Here is a 19,606-nt window from a genome sequence, read left to right as displayed (position 1 = left end):
CACAGATGGAAACGCTCCCCTGGCACTGCTGCCTGGGGTGTGGAGGAGGGGACGGCCCCGCAGCTCCGCCGACTCGGGAAGCCTGGGAGGACTTTCCTCTCGAAAACCATACTGCTGATTAAAATGAAAACGTCTAAGGTCACCGAGGACATTTATCCAACTAGGAGCGGGGAATGGGAGGTGTGAGACATCACCTGATAGTAGAAGCTCGTAAAGGGCAGCTGGCACTGCAGGGAGGCCCACCCTTCATTGCTGCTTAGGGATGAATAACAGAACCTAGACAGCTATTTTTACACTGAGAGAGAGAGAGAGAGAGAGAGAGAGAGAGAGGGAGGGAGGGAGGGAGGGAGGGAGGGAGGGAGGGAGAGAGGGAGAGAGAGAGAGAGAGAGAGGGAGGGAGGGAGGGAGGGAGGGAGGGAGGGAGAGAGAGAGAGAGAGAGAGAGAGAGAGAGAGAGTTGCGGGAGGAGGGGGGAGCAACAGGGGGGAGGACCTAGGGAGACAGCAAGTGCAGCCTCTTCTCTACTCATCCCGTGAGCTTTCTTATTCCTCTTCCCAATGCGGATTCCCTCCCCGGAAGTTAAGAATTATTTATTACTTTGAAATCAGAAAAGGAAGAAGGACGCTAATCAAAAAGTTCTCTGAACGGTGAAAATAAATGAGATCTCAACATTCTGAAATTGCCCCTGTCGTCGGTCCCCTCAGTCCTTTCTCCCCTTGTTTGCCATCTTTTGAATGTCCAGGTCCGAGATTATGGATCTGAATTTTCTTTTCCCTACTCAGGGATCATGGAATGGCCTCTAGGAGGTTTGGGTCAGTGGGCTGAAGGAGACAAGGAAGAGGAGCCCTTCTACCAGGATGCTATTCAGGTTGTCACTGTTTACTGTATGACTTTGTCCTGAAAGCCCTGCTTCTTCAAACGGGGATTTTTAGACCATGGTAAGCTCTGGAAAGGCAGAAGGATGTCCAGAAAGGGTGGTTGCTTTCAATGTTCAGCTGATACGAGGCAGCCAGAGCCTGTGCCTGTGCTTTCGTCTGTCAGAATATGGTGCTGAACTCACCAGTCCAAGGAGATGTGCTATGGGAGACGGTGGCAAGCTGCGTGGGGAACCACTGCTGACATCAGCTCACTTCACACCACTCAGGCTACTTTGATTCCATTGAACTTCATTTCGTTTCCTCCCCAAGCCCTGACAAATCTGGAAAAAGGAGGCACAGAAAATAATTTCAAAAGTTAAACGAGGCATGAAATGACCCCTGACATCAAAGGGAGGTTGTAGAGGTTACCATCTTAAGAGTTTGCTTAGGGGAACCTTTTAGAAGTTTTTGTCTGAGAATTATGGTGACCAAAAACAGAACAAAACAAGCCCCTTACCGAGGAGGAAAGGTTACTTGGAGCTCTTTATTTCATTTGGCACTTCGAAGATTCACCAGATCACAATAAGGGTATAGGGTTGGGGATGTGTGTGTGTGGGGGGATGAACGTGCTTCATCTGTGACTGATGTCTCCCACAAAGAGAAGAAAGTAATCTTTTCCTCTGCAAAGGGAAGTTGGAAGTCAAAGCTGTGGACAAGCATCTAACCCAGCAGTACCACAGCCTCCCAGGTTCCAGCACAGCTGGGCTCTTAGATATTCATCCACTTCTTCCAAAGGCAGGTCAAAGAAGATGGTGTTTTATTAAGGAGACAGTACGATTCAGGGGCTCTTTCATAGCAGAAACCACCCCCTGCCCCGGCCGCCAAACACCCCCATTATCTGTATTCCAGTTCCTTTTTAGCCGAGGTTGAGGGGAAATGCCCCCAAATGATCATTATTATTGTTTGCATGTATGTTTGTTTATTCTGTTTGGCTTTTAAAAACATAGCAGAACTTCTGTATCCAAATGGATAAAGACCCTGAGAGCTTTCAGATCACTAAGAAAAGTGGGAGCACAGCCAGCCATATCCATCCCAGCGGACGATCCTATGCTAGTCCCCTCTCTTCTGTCCCCAGCAGGTTTAATTTAAGGTGGTCCCACACAGTATATTCAAGTGTGGGCAAGTTGATCCGTCCCTCCAGTCACCTTTACCGGACTGTCACTCTGTGTCCCTAGCAAGTTAACCCGGGTCTGAAGATCAGAAAACCAGGCTCCTGAAGAGATTAGGTCTCACAAGAGATTAGTATTAATAATCTGCCTTTGCATATATCCTATCAGCTATCACATTTATTTTTAAGAAATCTAAACTATTCGAGTTCAAAATTCAGTGTCTTTTTCCTGTGATATGGTACAGGAGAAAGGGTTCCGGGAGTGGCAACTTAGTTTGTATCTAATTTCAGCAAAATAATTGCAGACTGCTTCCAGCCTGAATAAGCAGTGAGGTATAGCTCCCAGTATTTACTTATTTTAGAAGCACTCCCTCAGGATGAATGCTAGCTATTTTCAGTTGCATGTGGGAAAACCAAGGGCACTGCCAAGCTGTGGTAAGTTGGCATCGTGTTATGAGCTGTCAACCTTGATACTTAGTTCCACTCAGATTCATTTCTGATTTTCAGTTGGCGTGTAACCTTTTTCTTTATTCACTTTGGGGTCCTGATCACTTCCTCTGTCTGCCTCCCTACCTTCCCATCTATCTCTGTCCTCACAGGCAGCTTTGGCTGAATCCATCTAATAATAACAGCATGAGTGCCAAGTGGGTTGTATAAAATCCTTAGGGAGAGATGTGAAATGAAGCACATTGTTCTTCAGGGCTCCTGGGGACCAGAGTGTACCCACTCACAAAAACAAACTAATATGCAGTGAAATTATACGTCTTTCCCTATTATTTATGCAGAATGCGATAATGCTGGGATCGCACCTGAAATAGCCATGGTACCTACGGCAGGCAGCCTCTAAAATGGCCCAAGGAGCCATCACCTACTAGTCCTCTCATATGGGCTGGACCTAGTGACCCATATGGGCTGGACCTAGTGACCCTTTAGAAGATGACAAAAGTGATGGGATGTCACTCCTGAGATTAGATAACAGAAGACGTCTTTTTGTACATCTCTCTCTCTCTCTCTCCCTCTCTATCTCTCTATCTCTGTCTGTCTCTCTGCCATAACTGCCATGTTGCGAGCTTCCCTATGGATAGGCCCATGTGGTAAGGAACCGATGTCTCCAGCCAGGAGCCAGTGAGGACCTGAGGCCGGCCAACAGCCATGTGAGCGAGCCTGGAGAGGGAGCCTTCCTCAGTGGACCCTTGAGATGACCGTAGCCCTGGCTGACACCTTGACTGCAGCCTGTGAGACCCGGAGCCAGAGGACCACTAAACTATGTCCGGACTGCTGACCCACAGAAACTGTGAGATAATACATGACTGTTGTTTTAAGCACCTAAGTTTTGGAGTAACTTGTTATACAATAGAAATACTAATATTAATACTAATATTCCCTTAAGCAGGTAGTTAGGAGCTTCCAGTGACCTCACCAGAGGTCTGTCTCCAGCCTCACCTCCTGCTATAGCCCCCGCCATCACCTCTGGGCCCACTTTTTGGCTACATCTTACTCCTAGGTATTTTTGTGTCTTTATATGAGCTGTTTCTTCTGCCTGAAATAAGCAGTCTCCTCTTCTCCATATAAATTCCTGCTCACCCCTTGACACCTTGCTCAGATGTGTCTTCTGGAAAACCTTCCTAACCTCCCTAACTCCGCCAGACAGAGCTCCTGTCCCCTGCCCTGGGCTTTGCCTCTGCCTGTACTTTACCACTCACGCTGTGCTGTCCTGATTGGCAGACGGGCTAGATTGCAACTCCTGGAAGGCAGGACACTTTTATTCATCTTCCAGTCCCTTCCAGTCCCTGTTAGCACAGCACAGTGATAAAACACCATTTCTGGAACAGATCAATGGCTGTTTTGCAGAAGCAAGGATCCTAGGTAGCTAGTTCCACCCCCAGCCGATGCAGAAATTTTACATAGCATCCTCTAAATGTGTGGTAGAAGAATACTTTGATTAATTGGACAATACATGAATTTTAAGCACTCAACTCAATCAGCAGATCCAACACTGTAGCAGCCTGCAGTGTTGTAAGGCTCTCTTGGTCTGCTATCAACTCCTCAGCCCTTCAGTTAAGGTCACAGGAGTTGACAGTCCTGTAATCTGAGTTGTCATTTCAACCCATGACCTTTGATATGTTCCAGGCATCACAGACCTTCCTTCCCTTCATTTCTAGAGGAAGCTAGAAAGAAACCATGAAGGAAGGCATCCTTAGGGGTAAACCTGGAAGAGGGGGACGTTGTATTTGTATCTCAGTTGTATTTGTATAGCAATCTAGCCCATGAAGAGAGGGCTCATTGCAGGGGAGGTTGTTGGAAGATGGTATAGGTGTGGAATACATTGTAAGCCTATCTACTCTGTCACCACATCCTGACAGTTGTGCCTCCTATATAGAATCTTCCCCCTTTCTCTCCTCTGTGGCTCTTCTCCTAGTCTTGAATTCACCTATAACAGCTTCCTAACTGGTCTCATGACATCCACTTATGACCCTTTCCAAGCTCTTCTTTCCAAACTCTTGTGGCCAGAGCAATCTTTCTAAAATGCACATTTGATCACATCGCCTGTCCACTTACACACCTCAGTGGCTCCCTGTGGATGGCCTGGCTCGAATCCAGCCCTATCATGCATGCTGCCCGCCTCCCTGTTTGTGCTGTGGTCACACTTGAGTCTTTCACGACCTTGAAGACACAAGCGCCATGCCACACGGAGATGCACAGACCCGCCTGCCCTAGTTAATCCTATTCCTTCAGATTTCATTTCACTCATCAATTCCTCAGAGATTTCCCTGATATCCCTTATTAAATCAAACCCCTTATTATGTACTTGGGGCACCACACATTGCAGTGTCATGTTAGTTTGTGTGGTTATTTGATCAAGATCGTCTCCTTTCCCATTGTGTAAGTTCCATGAGGGCAGGGATCATGTCTGTTTTCGCTGACGTTGTATTCTTGGTACCTAGTATGACCCGGCAAAGAGTGGGCATTCAATCCATATTTGTTGACTTGAAGTGAGTGAATTATGGGTGCTATTAAGGGTACATGGAGGAAAAGCAGAAATGCGGGAAGAATGAGGACTTCATGGAACCCAGAGCTGGGGCACAGGATGATAATTTGAATGCACGCCATCCTAAAATAGGATGTTGGAGTTTCTTTAGACTAATTGCGAACGTTGCAGAGTGCACAACATTTATAGCTATATGTAACTTCCCTTCTCCCAGGCCACAGCCGCCTCAGGGAAAACCAAGGATTTCGGGTCAATTCCCAGAGGTCTCTGGCTCTGCCTTCTGAACACCTCGCAGGCGCCATCCGCTGCTGACCCGCAGCTCCACCCTTCTCCGCTGGGGGCGAAATGACCGCCTTGCTCTGGCTGCCCCCGCTGGTGCTTCTGCGCCCTCTCACCAGCGCCCCACACCACCCCCGACCCCGGCGGAGAACTGTCCCCCCAACCGCTCCTCTCCCGTAGGCGATTCCCATCCTTCCTTGGTCGTCACATCTCTCAGTAGTTTCGTAGCACACGAGTCATTTCCTCTTCTTTGTTCATGAATCTTAAATGCAAGCCTCTAGGGCCTGCCAGTTGGTTTCATTTCCCAGTCCGTGTTTCTTCCAGGGCTTGACAGGGCTGGAGGTGGCAACCATTCATCCCACAAACATTTACTTCATCAGAGAGAGACAGAGAGACAGAGAGACAGAGAGACAGACAGAGAGAGAGAGGAGCAAATGCGGCCCAGGCCCCAGGAACTTGTCACCTTCCGGGGGTCTTTACAGGCACCTTCACCTCTGGACGAGGTATTCCGCTGTCAGACCGTGGCTGAGAATCCGTCCTCGCGACACTAATTTTTGCCAGGAGCCAGGAGTTCAGAAGAATGTTAATCTGTTTTTCTTCCAGCTTTCCTTACACAGCCGACAATATTATTACTCTCAGCTTTTACAGTGCAGGTTGATACACAGATCACAGGGTCCAAGAGGGCTCGAGTCATTTGAGAGAGTGACCTTTTTTTTCTTTTCTAGGTCTTCCATCTCTGTGAATCAGCGATGTGGGAAACCCGGGCCTCAGAAAAATTCAGGGAGGCTTGAAGTGAGCGAGCCAGAGGAGAGTGTTGGCAGGAGCTGAGGGCTGCCACGGTGGGAAAATCGAGCCCCATCTGAGGGGCTCCGGGTGATGTCTGCCTCCTGTCAGCGCCGTCGGATCTCTGTGACTTGGGCAGGGATGAAAATGCGCAGCACAGCCAGGGTATCCTAGGGGTGTGTGGGGTCCGGACAGCCCGTGCCAGCCGCATTTACTTTTCCGAGTCGTTGGAACAAAGCAGCTGTGGGGCTAAGCCTGCCGTGACGAGAACCCACAACAACTCCAGAAGGCCTCTGCCCTCACCGCCTTCGCTCCCACAGCGCCGCACTCCTGTCTTTTGAGAGGTGTGAGCCTCGTCACACGGCAGCTGCTGGATGAGTTGTCCCTCTGCGCTGTGTGCTCCCCCAGGCAGGCGGGAACCTTGGCCCGGTTTCCTCCGTGTCTCCAGGGCCGGGCGCAGGGTGCGGCATCTAGTAGGTATCTGATGAATAAGTGAATGGCTATAGGGGCATATAGGAGGCATAAGAGGCCCCTACAGTGGGAATGGGTTCAATAGCACCGTACTGTGTTGGTTCTCTACAGTTTGCAGGACCCAAAGAAGGAATAATTGGTCCTTTCTAGAAAAGGCATGTCTCATGTGGGGATTGCACAAGGGAAGGTGCCGGCCAGCGGGGGATCAGGCAGGCAGAGGTAGAGGAAAATGGGGAAGACGACATAGGAAATGATGGTGTTCATCCTAGGGAGACTTCAGAGCATGCCAGGCGGAACCCTGATTCTCCAGGAAATGGACCGAGAGTGCCTGGGAACAGGGCTGGGGGAGGCCCGCTCTCAGGGAGTCGCATCTCAGCCCCCGCAAAGACCCCCAGGCGGACTCCCGCGCTTTCCCAAGGCCGTCCACTAGGGGGCAGGCGGAGGCAGGAGAAGAGGTGGGGCGGCAGCCACCTCTTCTGAGGGCTGGGCGCCTCAGGCCGCAGTGCACCCAGGCTCACATCCAACACACTGGGCTGTTTGTATTACTCAGACAAGGCCCCGCCTCTCTTCCTGCCTGTCGTGGCCTCTGTGATTTTATACGGTGTGGCCTGTGACATGAGATACCACGAGGCCATGGTAACCAGAGTACACAGCTCGGTGTGAATGTTAATAAACAGGAAAAAAAAGTAATCCCTGGTTTTCTTATTTTACTCACCATTTGTGGTTTTTCTATCCCTGTCTCACATATCCTTTATTATACTGAACAATCAAGATGTAACCGAATTCCACTACTCTTTAAAATGAAAAGATAAATGGGGAAAATATGCCCTGGTCTCCTGTCATGTAGCCTTGAAAGTAGCAACTCATTTCCTCATGTGCGAGTTATCAGTTCCTCTGGATATCCTGCCAACACTCCTCTTGTGTACCAACACATCATCTCAGGGGAAAATTACATTCTTGATAATTCCCACATGCCTTGAAAAGTCATTTCCTTCTAAGAAACTCCTGATGATGGGAATTCCTAATTGGTTTAAATTTTTCCTAATCCTCAAGTATTGAATATAAACAGCACAACTGTCTTCCCATATAAATTATCCTCCTCTACATATTATCAGGCCCACAGACCTGGGACTCAAATAAACTAGACTGAGCATGAAGGAATCAACATTTTACCAGGCCAGATCACAGAAATGAAAGTCTTTGTGTAGAAATGAGCATTGCTTCATACAAAATCAGAGGGTTTGAAAGTTGTTTTCCTACCTGCTGAGAATGTCCGATTAGAAGCCCATCAGTGCTTGATAACATTAATAGAAAGCCTTGCTTTAATGAAGTTAAAGACTCTTGAATGAATTGCATCTTTAATTGTAATGAGAACAAACCAACCATATTACATGAGCCATTGGAAAATGGTAAAGCCATCTTAAAAGAAGCGGTTTTCTAGTGCAATCAGAATTCTTAAGCAAACTTTTCAGGCTGAAGACCTTCTGGAATGCTTCCCCTGATTTCATTCCAACAGCAATCACAGCTGGGAAATATAAAGTACGATGTCAAGTTACTTTAATGGTATGCAAAATTCTCAAGAATTTTCTAAAAATATGCATTTCCAATGATACCATAGACAAGTTGGTCTAAAATTGTTTGACTTTCAGTTAAAAACATAAACAAACAGGCTTGGATATATTTGGACACAACGTTGCTGGAGGTTCCAGATTCCATTGTTTAAAGGTATTCCATAAATACGACAAAAAGTGTGGAGAAGGCATCCATCTGGTCCGGTATTCAGGTTTACAAAGAAAGTAATTACAGGGCCAGAGACTCGGTGTCAGCCCTCATTCATCTAAATTCTCTTTCTCACATCAACATAGCTTGACCTTGATTTTTTTAGATGCAAGTAAAGGGTACTGATGTAATTTGAATAAACCAGTTTTTAAAATTCCCTGAGGAGTCTGGAATCAGAAATAACAGGCTTGATGGACATAAGCTTGAAGGAGTAACCAACTCTTAAGTAATTATGGTGGTTTTAAAACAGTATCTTCCCTTCTTATTGAGCTAAAATTCCATCTTCTTTCTAGGGAACGTTTATTTGTCCTATTCTTTGGAAAACAGCCAAACGCTGGCTGCCACCCCTCCCCTCCCTGACATCCCCACCAGGCCCTTGGTGCCTCCGCAGTGGCCTCTGTGGTCAGTGGCCATCTCTGCTGCTAGATGACCTCCAACCTTCCTCGCCTTTCTCTGAGGGCAGGGGCCTCGCTTCTCTTCCTGACAAAGCACTTTCAGTCAACTCCTGGTTTTCTTCATGGTTGATTAAACTGTCTGTGTTTATTCAGGACCCTTCTCCTCTTTCTGTGTCCGGCTGCTGACCTTTCTGTGGCTTCATGGTAGAGGAGAAAGCTCACAGGGCAGTCCATCTGACTGCTTGTTTGCAGCTCTGGTAAAGACTTGGTCCCGGAAAATGTTTAGGCCATTGAAACGTTAGTATGTCTTCAAAGCGTGTGACTTTTTGCCTGGGTAGGTTTCTGAGTTGCTGTTACTGAGTGAGGTCAGAGGCACGTAAACAACACTAGAGGCCCCGTGAGTAAGAACTGCTAACATCCCTCTTGAACCTCACTGATGTTGATCATCTTGCCACTACGCTCCACAGGGCTTCACACGGTCGTGGTTCCTAATAAGAGTAGGTATGGTCTTAATTGCTTGGAAATGGGAAGGAGGGAGAAACTGAAGTGCAGAGAGTTTTGCTGAGTGGCCAAAAGACAAGCCAGAACAGATACCGTAAATCAGAACGCCCTTTACAGAGATTCTTGTCAGCATGATACCTAATCCCCCGCCTGCATCCCCGGTCTGGGGCTCTCAGGCAAGCTCAGCTGCCCCCAGCGGCACCCAGGCTCCGGGCCCAGGTCAAAGGCAAGTTCTCCCACGTGCAGACATCACCCCCTTCACCAAACCCTATAACATCTACTTGCTGTACCTCTCAAAATGACATTTTTGTATTTTGCTTATTTGTGTGAATCTTAGGGGCACAGAGGCTGTGCCTTCTGTACTTTTACTGCCTGGAAGCATGCAGTGCATACTTTAGTGAAAGTATAGATAAATGAAGGTACAGGTGGGCACCATCTGAAGGCCGTCTCTTACGTTCCTTCAGTGCCACCTTACTCACCTGTGCTGACTCTTATCCTCCCTCACCATCTCTCAGAATATACTCAGCTCCCAGCTTGTACAGTTGGCATGGCCTGACTTCTCCCTTTATTTGTTCATCTCAGCTTTATAGAAAGCGCTGCCCAGTTATTACTCTCCATCTCATATTGTAAACTCTTAGAGGACAGAGGTTCCATGGAACTCCCTTTGCCAATTAACTTGACTGTAACACAGTGAGAGGCTAGATGCTTAACGGACTTCAGAAGACGATGCTTAAAATCAGAGAAGTGGCTCCCTAGAGCTGACTGCTGGTGTTCTTCAAAGTGTTTGATGGTCCAGGACTTGCTGTATGTTCTCGGTCACCATCGAGCCCTCTCTTGTTATGAATCCCCCATATACATTTTGTTTGGTTTAGCAGCACGTGAGCTGGTGAGAGACCAGAAAAATCACTCTCTGAAGGCAAGGTTTCTCAGCAGCGGCTCTTTGACATTTTGGGATAATTCTTTGTCGGGGGGAGGTGGGGGCGGTGCTGGCGTGTGTGTTGCAGGGTGTTTAACAACATTCTTCATCTCTCCCTTACTAGATGCTGGTCGTGTTCCCCAGTTGCGGCAACTAAAACCGTCTCCAGACATTGTCAAGTGTCCCTTTTAGTTGGGGTGGGGGCAGACACGCTGCTGGGGAGCCACTGTCTAAGGGATAAAAGCTGGAGGGAAAGAATGATCATAACCAAGGTTTCTTCCTTTCTTTGGAGGTTTTCTGGGTTTTTTTAGAAAAATATAACCAGTCTGGTGCCCTGCCCTAGCCAGTTTCAGGGAGAGTCTCCCAAAATGCATTTAAATTACAGTACTTCACCTCTTTGCCTTTTTTTCCCCCTTAGGGGCCATTTTCCCCCCCATCATTACCACTGGGCTGGGCCCTGCTTTCTGTGGCTTAATCCCATCTTGTTTCAGGAATCCCACTGACTTTCAACAAATTCCGAGGGGCACATGACGAACCTCTAGGAGAGGCAGCTGGCCAGAGGTGCTGGGCAGGGCTGCCTGCTGTCCCCAGCCTGGACACTGCCCTGGTGAGGATATCGTGCTTGGGGATCTGCTCCTCCCTTTTGGGAAAAACTAGATTTTTATCTCTTCCTTGGGAGTTAATAAGCCACTGGGGGCAATAACTCTCACAAAACCAGGCTGCAAACCAGACCGCGACCTTATTGCCTTAAAATGCTTATCTCCTCAGAGCTCTACCCAGGGTTTGAGCTCTGAATGTGGGCAGCGTGGATGTGGTGCAGAGTGCATGCAGGGCCCCCAGGCCACAGGCTCCAGGCCCTGGCTGGGTACCTGGCCCCTTCTGTCTGTCTCAGCTTGCCCAGGGATGACCCTTGTGGGCTGATGGGGGAGGGACGGAGGAGGCTGGGATCTGAGAGCACAGTGAGAGCTGAGAGATGTGCACAATCCTTAGACATCATTTACAGCTTCTGCTACGTTTCAGGCCGAGCGCCGGTTACCCCTCCTGCGCAGACACCTTTCCAGGAGACACCGTGCCTTCCGTTATCGGGAGGCCTGGGAAACAGCAACAGCTGTGATGGATGTGGGATCAGGACAGAGGGACTCGGATGATCTCATGAGATATTCTCTTCGGGCTGTGGGAAAGCCTGATGAAATAGCCCTGCCTCTGAGGAAAGCTCATCTCCCTAGAGAAGGGAACAGTCCCCACTACCCTGGGGGAGCTGATCGCTCGCCGGAGGGGCTGATGGCCCCTGCAGGCTCTGGTTTTTCTGATCCCTATCTCCCTCCTTCCCTTGAGGACCATCTTCCTCTGTCCTTATGTACTTTACTCAAGGGGCTGGCCACTGTGTTTGCTAACGCCGGGTCTCTCGGGAGCGACCTTTGGCATTCTGTGCACAGCTTTCAGAACCCAGGCATCAGTAGGGGCTTTTCCTGAGTGGAGCTGCAGCCTCATGGCTGCCCTGAGCGATAACCTTGTGTCAGGTGTGTTCCCCAGGCTTGTCACTTGGCCACATCCTGTGGGATGTGTTCTTCTTCACTGTGGTCTGATTTTGATAGACATTTCTGCTAAGTGGACAAGGAATGCCTTTGTGAAGTTCGTATGTCTCCTAATAGAGGGGCGGGGAAAAAATTAAAAGAACACCGTGGTCCCCATGCTTTTAAGCAAGGAAAGCAGAAAGCCACCTCTTTTTCCAGGCCATCAAGGTATCTGGTGCTGTCTTTGGAGACTTGTCCATCAGAGGCTCTCTCCAGCTTGGGCTCTGGAGGGAGTGCAGCTCTACAGGACTGGCGGTAGGTCCTCAGCATATGGAAATGCATCAGCTCGACCCACTTTTCGGTCACAAACCAAGTGGGGCAGTAAGCGAACCACATCGAGAGCCCTTTCTGCCACTTGAGTCATTCTCACTCCCATTGCTGGGCCTTTGTCGGAGTCCTTTGTCACTTCTGAAAATGTTATTTCTTAGGAAGTAAAAGAACAGTGTGGCCATGGTTAGTGTTGCTGGTAAGTCCTGTTACTTGAGGCACATTTACTATAATAGAAAAATGTGAATCTGACCAGTGTGTTACAAAGCTGGTTACTACCACAACCGTCAGCTTTGTCCCCACGGCACCTGCACTTCAAAAGCATGTTCTTCAAAAGCCATTGTGTTGGGGAAACGGGATGAACAGTGCTGTGCGACGCTGATTTCTGTTCAAAAGGAAAGAGGAGAGAATGAAAAAAAGCCATGTGGTTGCAACAGGGCTCTCTGCAAGTGCTGTTTCCACACGGGTCTGGTTTGTTGGTCAGGGATCTTGGTCAGGGATGTTCTGTATTTTCTCTGTGTATCTCGTTCACATGACTTCTCGTTCAGCCCTGTCTCAGTCAATATTCTTCATGCTCATTTAGGTTAAATGTGCCTTTTCTTCCTTACAGGTGTCTCTGCTTCTCAGAGGCTTTCACACTTGGTGTGAGCATCCTCTACAGACATGAAAAGATGTGAGGTCCCAGATCCCTAGGGTCAACATGCAGCAGCTTTCTGGATCGCGAATTTTACTCACAGACTTCTGGGAAATGTTGTTTTATATGAAATAGTAATCTAACGATGGAGTTGTGTGCTCAGTTTGCATACATTTTAAAGATAATGCACGATGCTTCAGAAACATTTTGCGCTGGTAGCAGATGCCATAGGCCACACCCCTGAGACTCCTGAAGTGGGTAGTATTATGGGTTGAATTGTGTCTCTCCAAATATGTTGAAGTTCTAACTCCTAGGACCTCAGAATATGAACTTATTTGGCAATAGGGTATTGCAGATGTAATTCCTTAGGTGGGCCCCTAATCCAGTGTGATGGGCGTCCTTATAAAAAGCGGAAATGAGACACAGACATGCACACGGGGAGAAGGCTGTGTGAACGTGGAGGCAGAGATGGGGGTGATGTGTCTACCAGGCAAGGATGCCAAAGGTTGCCAGCAAACCCCCAGAAGCTAGGGGAAGGCCTGGAACAGATCCTTCCTCTCAGCCTTGGAAGGAACTAACCCTGCTGACATGTTGATTTCAAACTTCCGGGCTCTGGAATCGTGAGGCAACATATTTCTTTTGTTGAAGCCCGTGGTACTTCGTTACAGGAGCTCTGAGCAAACTAATCCAAGGGGTCAGTCTTTTCTCTTGCTGGAGGTGCTTCATGGGCAGAGTTTGAGATCCCCTGAACCGTGCCATTTAGGGTTGGACAGACCCAGCTTTGGATTCTGGCCATGCCGTCTACAAGTCACGTGGCCTTGGGCACGGATCCAAAAGTCCCATTGCGAGGATTTACTTATTTTTTAAAATTTTTAATTTTTTATAAATTTATTTGTTTTATTTATTTATTTTTGGCCGCGTTGGGTCTTCGTTACTGCACGCAGGCATTCTCTAGTTGTAGTGAGTGGGGGTTACTCTTTGTTGCGGTGCACGGGCTTCTCATCGCGGTGGCTTCTCTTGTTGCGGAGCACAGGCTCTAGGTGTGCGGGCTTCGGTACTTGTGGCATGCGGGCTCGGTAGTTGTGGCTCGTGGCTCTAGACCGCAGGCTCAGTAGTTGTGACGCACGGGCTTAGTTGCTCCGTGGCATGTGGGATCTTCCTGGACCAGGGCTCGATCCTGTGTCCCCTGCATTGGAAGGCAGATTCTTAACCACTGTGCCACCAGGGGAGCCCCTCCATTGTGAGGATTTAAATGAGAGGATGAGTGTGATGATACCAGGCACGGGACCTGGTAACCTGGTGGGTTCTTGGTAGATATTACTCCTGTTTCCTTTTTCCCTTCTGACCTTCTTGTCCCTAGAGGTCATTTTGTCAGAGAGACAGGAGCTCAGGAGCCCTGGAGAGGTAAGATGACATCCTCAGTCACACCATGAGCTGGTGCAAGGCTGGATATCAAATCCAGGCCACCCGACTCCACACCTGTGCTGTGGTTCCCTATGATGTCATCTTTGGGGGGCTCCTCACCCCCTGCTATAAAAATTCTCTGCACGTTGTCTCCCACAGACAGTTGCAAAGGTGATGAAATAGGTGACACTCTAGGCCCTGGGTGCTCTTTGTACCATCTAGTGAGAAGTTCCTGCTATGGGTTCTTGCATTGTCCAGAAAGACTTCTTAACAGAAGAAATGCCCGTTACTTCATTGCTTACTTTGTTCTTCTTTTTACATATTCTTTAAAAAAAATTTTTTAGTTGAAGTATAGTTGTACAGTATTAGATAAGTTACAGGTGTACACTACAGTGATTCACAATTTGTAAAGGTTATACTTCATTTACAGTTATAATGAAATATTTGCTCTATTCCCCGTGTTGTGCAGTATATCCCTGTAGCTTAGCTTAAACCTAATAGTTTGTAGCTCTTAATCCCCGACCCCTATATTGTCCCTCCTTCCTTCTCCCCACTGGTAACCACTAGTTTGTTCTCTATATCTGTGAGTGCTTCTTTTTTTGTTGTTATAGTCACCAGTTTGTTGTATTTTCTAGATTCCACGTATAAGCGATATACAGTATTTGTCTTTCTCTGACTTATTTCACTTGAGCATAATGCCCTCCAAGCTCATTCATGTTGCTGCAAATGGCAAAATTTCATTCTTTTAATAGTTTTAATGGTTGAGTAGTATTCCACCGTATATATATACCACACCTTCTTTATCCATTTATCTGTTGATGGACACTTAGCTTGCTTCCGTATCTTGGCAGTTATAAATAATGCTGCGATGAACAATGGGGTGCACGTATCTTTTCGAGTTAGTGTTTTGTTGGGTTTTTTTGGATATATACCCGGGAGTGGAATTTCTGGGTCATATGGCAGTTCTATTTTTAATTTTTGAGAAATTTCCATACTGTTTTCCACAGTCGGTGCACCAATTTACATTCCCATCAACAGTGTATGAGGGTTCTTAACATGTTAGCACAAAGTAATTATTCCTCATGAAAAGACTATATTTTGTTCAAAAATGTTTTGCAATGTTCATTACAGGAAAAAAGGGCTTGGGCCTTTTAAGAAGAAACCAACTATAAAGTCTGAGGGCTGATCAAGGTCCTAACAACTGCGGAGGCCTGTCCTGCAGGAACACAGCCGGATCCATCGTAATAAGCCATTGATAAGCAAGGGATTAAATTAGTTGGTGGTGACCAATTTCAGATGCAAAGTGGCTTGAGTTACATCTTCCTGATAGAGGAGCGTATTGGGGAAAAATCAGTTTGCAGATTTAGGAAGGTTGCTTAAGTTATGATTCAGTATCGATAAAGATCAAGGGTTTGGAGTCAAACCTGCACAGCTCTCGCCCTCTGCAAGAAAGCTGGACACCCTCTGGAGGAAGCTACAGTCTCCTTCCCCAGAACATGCCCAGGGCACCTCTCCACACAGTGTTGCAGACAATTGCAGGGGGTACAGGTTTCCTCCTTCCACTCACTCTTAGGCCCCCCAACCTTGGGTTAAGAGCCATCACCCTCTCCCTTATTGGCCTCTTAAAAAAAAGCTCAGTGCTAGGTTAAAGGAGAGTTTATGATTTCTTTTCTATTTCATGCTAGAGCTGACTTGGAAAAAAATTGTGTGGTCTGGGGTGAAGAATACTTATTGGTATAGTAGTGCTGATGAAAGAAACTAAAAATCAAGGTTTACTGAATGAAAAGAACAGAAGAGTTGGGAAGCTGTGGCTGGGTTTCAGGCTGACAGTGTGTGGTCCTGGGGCTTTGAGTCAGTGGCTGAGCCTCTTTCAGCCTCAGTTTCCCTGCCTGCACCCAGGGAAGTAACAGTGCACACCTCACAGCTGCCTTGTGAGCAATAGATGGGACAATATCCTCGATCTTAATGCACCGTGTAAACTGTCGTATGCATAGAAGGTGATATTAATATGGAAAATAAAGTTAGTGACAAAAATACCTAAGCATTTATATTTTTTAGAACTTTGTTCTGAAGTTTGAGGATTTTAATACACTCTAATAAAAAGTATATTTCATGAAAAAAAAATGGGTCTTGTTCTATCCCATGTTTGAATTTCTATATCTCATGGAAAACGTAACCTGGAAGTTGCAAACCAGCTCCCAAATGTGTTATTTCGCCTGCAGGGTGTTAAACAAGTTTTGTTTCGTTCATTTTTTAAATCAGTTGCAACATTTAAAACTAGAAGTTTTCTTATATAAAACGAAAACAAAACCTAGATTTCAGCTGCTTTGGGGGAAACAGAAGCTGAATTACTGGCGCAGCTGTCTGGGATTTCCCAAGACCTACTGCTCCCCACCTTGGATTGTTTGCTACGTCAGGCCAGCCATACCCAAGGCACCCCCATCTCCCTGGTATCATTTTCCCAGTAGTAGGACTAGAGTATCAAATAGCAACTCGATTTGAAAAATCAAACCTGTAAAGCGACAGCAAGTGCCATAAGGATGCTCAAACAGGGGCTGTCTGGTCTCCTACCTTTAGCTGGGTCTACATGGGTCAGTTTGGGTGAACGTGGCCGGCGTGGACAGAATTCCTTTCTCGTAAAGTGAGCACAGGATCCCTGTGAGGATTAAGTTAGATGACATATGTAAACACCTTGCAAGAATCAATGCTTGGTAAATGATAGCTCTGAGCAGGGCATCAGGGCATCACAAAGATTCTGACGAATAATCTGCAGTTCAAACTCCAGAAGTGATGGCCCCAGTCAGGCAGCAGCCGAGCACCTGGGAGGATCAGCCTGGGGAATAAGGTGGCCCCTGAAACCACAGTTTCTGAGAACAAGGATGCAGGCCTCCAGACTCACACAGGAAGACCGGGGATCCAAGGTGGAAACAGACCCTCGGTGTAACACAAATGCCCTTTGCCTTTGGTAAATCACTCCTATGTCACCAGGAGTGTTAGAAAGCTCAGGAGATGTGAAGGGCCACACACAGCAGATTTGATGTGTACCTGCTTCTACTCCAAAGAAATATTAACCAGTGACAGCTTGGTGCCTTTGCCCTAAGCACTCATTCCAGTGCAAATGCACAACTGACTTCCTGCAGAGAGCCAGTGACCAGGAGCCTGAAAATCCATAGGGCAGCCTGGGCGTCTCCTGGGTGGGAGGGAGGCAGCCACTATGACCCTGATTGGCGTTATCTTGGAAGGTACCGCCAACCCCTAGAAGCCATGTCCAGGAATGATCTCCCCACTTTCTTCTCCCTGCCGTGGATTCCTCCCAAGTCTGTTTTTATGGAAGTTGCTTTTCTTCTATTTCTTCTGAGCAGAAGGGGACCATCCCTGGGTTGAGCAAAAGATGAGTAAGTGATTAGTGGCTGCCGTAAAGGGATCTCGTAAAGCATTTATGTTGTCACACAAAAAGGATCTGGTTTTTACACATCTGTCTTTTCAGTTCATTTGTGGCAGGTAGAAGGCTGCCAAAGTCATTTGATGACGCCAGGGGTAAGGCTCGCTTTAGGAAATGGGGTAGCCAAGGATCTGGTGTTTCCCCACACTGTTTCCTTCTTCATCTCATGACCTGACAAAAGCAGCTCTCTGAGTCACACGCTGAGTGGCCTACTATTGAGGAAATAATCCATTTGCTATGGTAAACTAGGGATGTCCCTTAGAAAGAAAATCAGGGCTTTTCCTGGGTGGGTCCTGCCCTGGAGTGGGACAAATGATGCAGCAATGAGCCCCACATTGCGGATGTTGACGTGAATAGGGGTGCAGTTTTCACAGGAAAATACAAGGTCATCTCAGTTCAAGCTGTAATCAAGGCAGAGCTTCTGAACCAGGGTGGGAGGGTCCCCAGGGAGCCTGGATTCAGGGAAATCTGGGTTGGAGTGCTTCTTGGTAGCCACAGGCACTCAAAATCCCTGGGGAGATCCACCCTCCACCCCTGCCGCCCCCAAGGGAGGCTGTCTGCTCTGCCAAAAGCCTGAATTTCCTAAAATGGCTCCAGTATCCAAGGAATCCCTGGACAGACACTTTCCAGATGGACTTTAGCTGCTGACTATTAACAGTCCCAACTGTTCCCCACATCTGCTTCTAGGAGATCTCACTGGCTCTGCTCCCTGAATCAGCAGAGATGAGGACACCTCACCCCCATAAATCTTGAGATTGGTGGCTTCTTATTGCCCTTTAGCCCTGCATTCACTCTCTCTCTCTCTCTCTCTCTCTCTCTCTCACACACACACACACACACACACACACACACACACACACACACACACACACACACGTGAGTGCGCTAAGATTATCTCCTTGATCTCTGGGCCAGCAACTCTGGGCAGAGCCACTTGGACAATGGTTACTCCCCCAAATCTGAAGAACTGTACCCCTTAGCCAATGTTTCCAATAAATAGTCCTGCCGTTTAGTATAGGTTTATTCTCTGTCTGAAGTATACAGAAATGTAATGGTCTCACGTGTGAAAGGGTGATGATCAGCGCTTGTCTGCTGGACCGGACAAAACTGAACCTGAGCATTTCTTGAGGTTTCTTCCATTCCTAGAATCTCATGATTCTGAGATCCTTCCAAATATACACACTCAAAGCGAGTTTTTCTAAAAACAAATTGGATCTCACACAAAGTGAGTAACAACTGAACCAAGTACAGAATCTTACTTGGTTCTGGCCCCAGGAGGAACTTGATAATTTACATTTTGGGTGAAAACTCTTCTCCCCTTTAAATACTGCATAAAAATGGCAAGATTCTCGACTGACTAGTAATGTTACTGTAGCAAACAAAGGGGAAACTATGGAAATCTGACACAGAAATACGTGGCCTGTTATTCAACAAAAAGTAAATGCAACAAAAAGAAGAAAGTTGGCCTCATCCTCCGTCCCAAAGCACCACGCAGCCCATGCCAGCCACCAGCACAGCCCTCTGGTCCTCTCCGACCAGGCAGGCCCCTGTCTTTGCTCAGTTCTTCCCAAGCCTTCAGCGCTTCCTGTCCCACTTTGAAGGCAGGGGTTTCCTCGTCTGTATTCACAGCGTGAATTCACAGTGTGAATTCTCCTTTCTGAGGACTTCTGAAGCCCGCCTGCCCTCCAGGCCAGGGGGAGTTCATCTCTCTGTCTCAGGTTCCCAGCCCTTCGCATGAGGAGACAACGCTCAACACCGCTGGCTTATCTTCCCTTGTGTGGTTTGTATATGTGTCTGTCTCCACGGCTGGGATTAGACTTCCGGAAGGCAGAGACGCAATCCTATCTGTGGACGCTTACACAAGTAGACACGTTTGATACATTTTAATGAAGTTTAAGTGAATTGAAGAAGGGTGACAATACCTCCACTCTAGATTTCTCTGTATATACCACAGACTACTTGGAATGTCATGTAAGAGTGGGGGTGACTTAGCAGATATGGTCAGGGTTTCTCCACCTTGGCACAAGAGACGTTTGGGTCGGATCGTTCTTTGGTGTGGGGGCTGTCCTGTGCCTTGCAGGGTGTTTAGCAGCATCCCTGGCCTCCACCCTCCAGATGCCGGTAGCATTCCCCCTCCCCTCAAGTTGT

At 47.5% G+C, this 19,606-nt stretch overlaps 1 long non-coding RNA gene across 1 annotated transcript in view; it reads right to left on the bottom strand.

Annotated features, from left to right (window-relative positions):
- The window catches only part of LOC132520958 (uncharacterized), a 31,329-nt gene that overhangs the window by 10,418 nt on the left and 1,305 nt on the right, over positions 1 to 19,606 (bottom strand). Inside the window, exons 2-3 of the long non-coding RNA XR_009540664.1 lie at positions 16,588 to 17,391; positions 1,060 to 1,197 (exon numbers count right to left, since the gene is read on the bottom strand). This is a non-coding gene — a long non-coding RNA (uncharacterized LOC132520958). The remainder of the gene's footprint in view (positions 1 to 1,059; positions 1,198 to 16,587; positions 17,392 to 19,606) is intronic.

This window comes from Lagenorhynchus albirostris, chromosome 5 (assembly GCF_949774975.1).
Source record: "Lagenorhynchus albirostris chromosome 5, mLagAlb1.1, whole genome shotgun sequence".
Taxonomy (NCBI): Eukaryota; Metazoa; Chordata; class Mammalia; order Artiodactyla; family Delphinidae; genus Lagenorhynchus; species Lagenorhynchus albirostris.
This window is presented reverse-complemented; position numbering and strand designations above follow the sequence as displayed.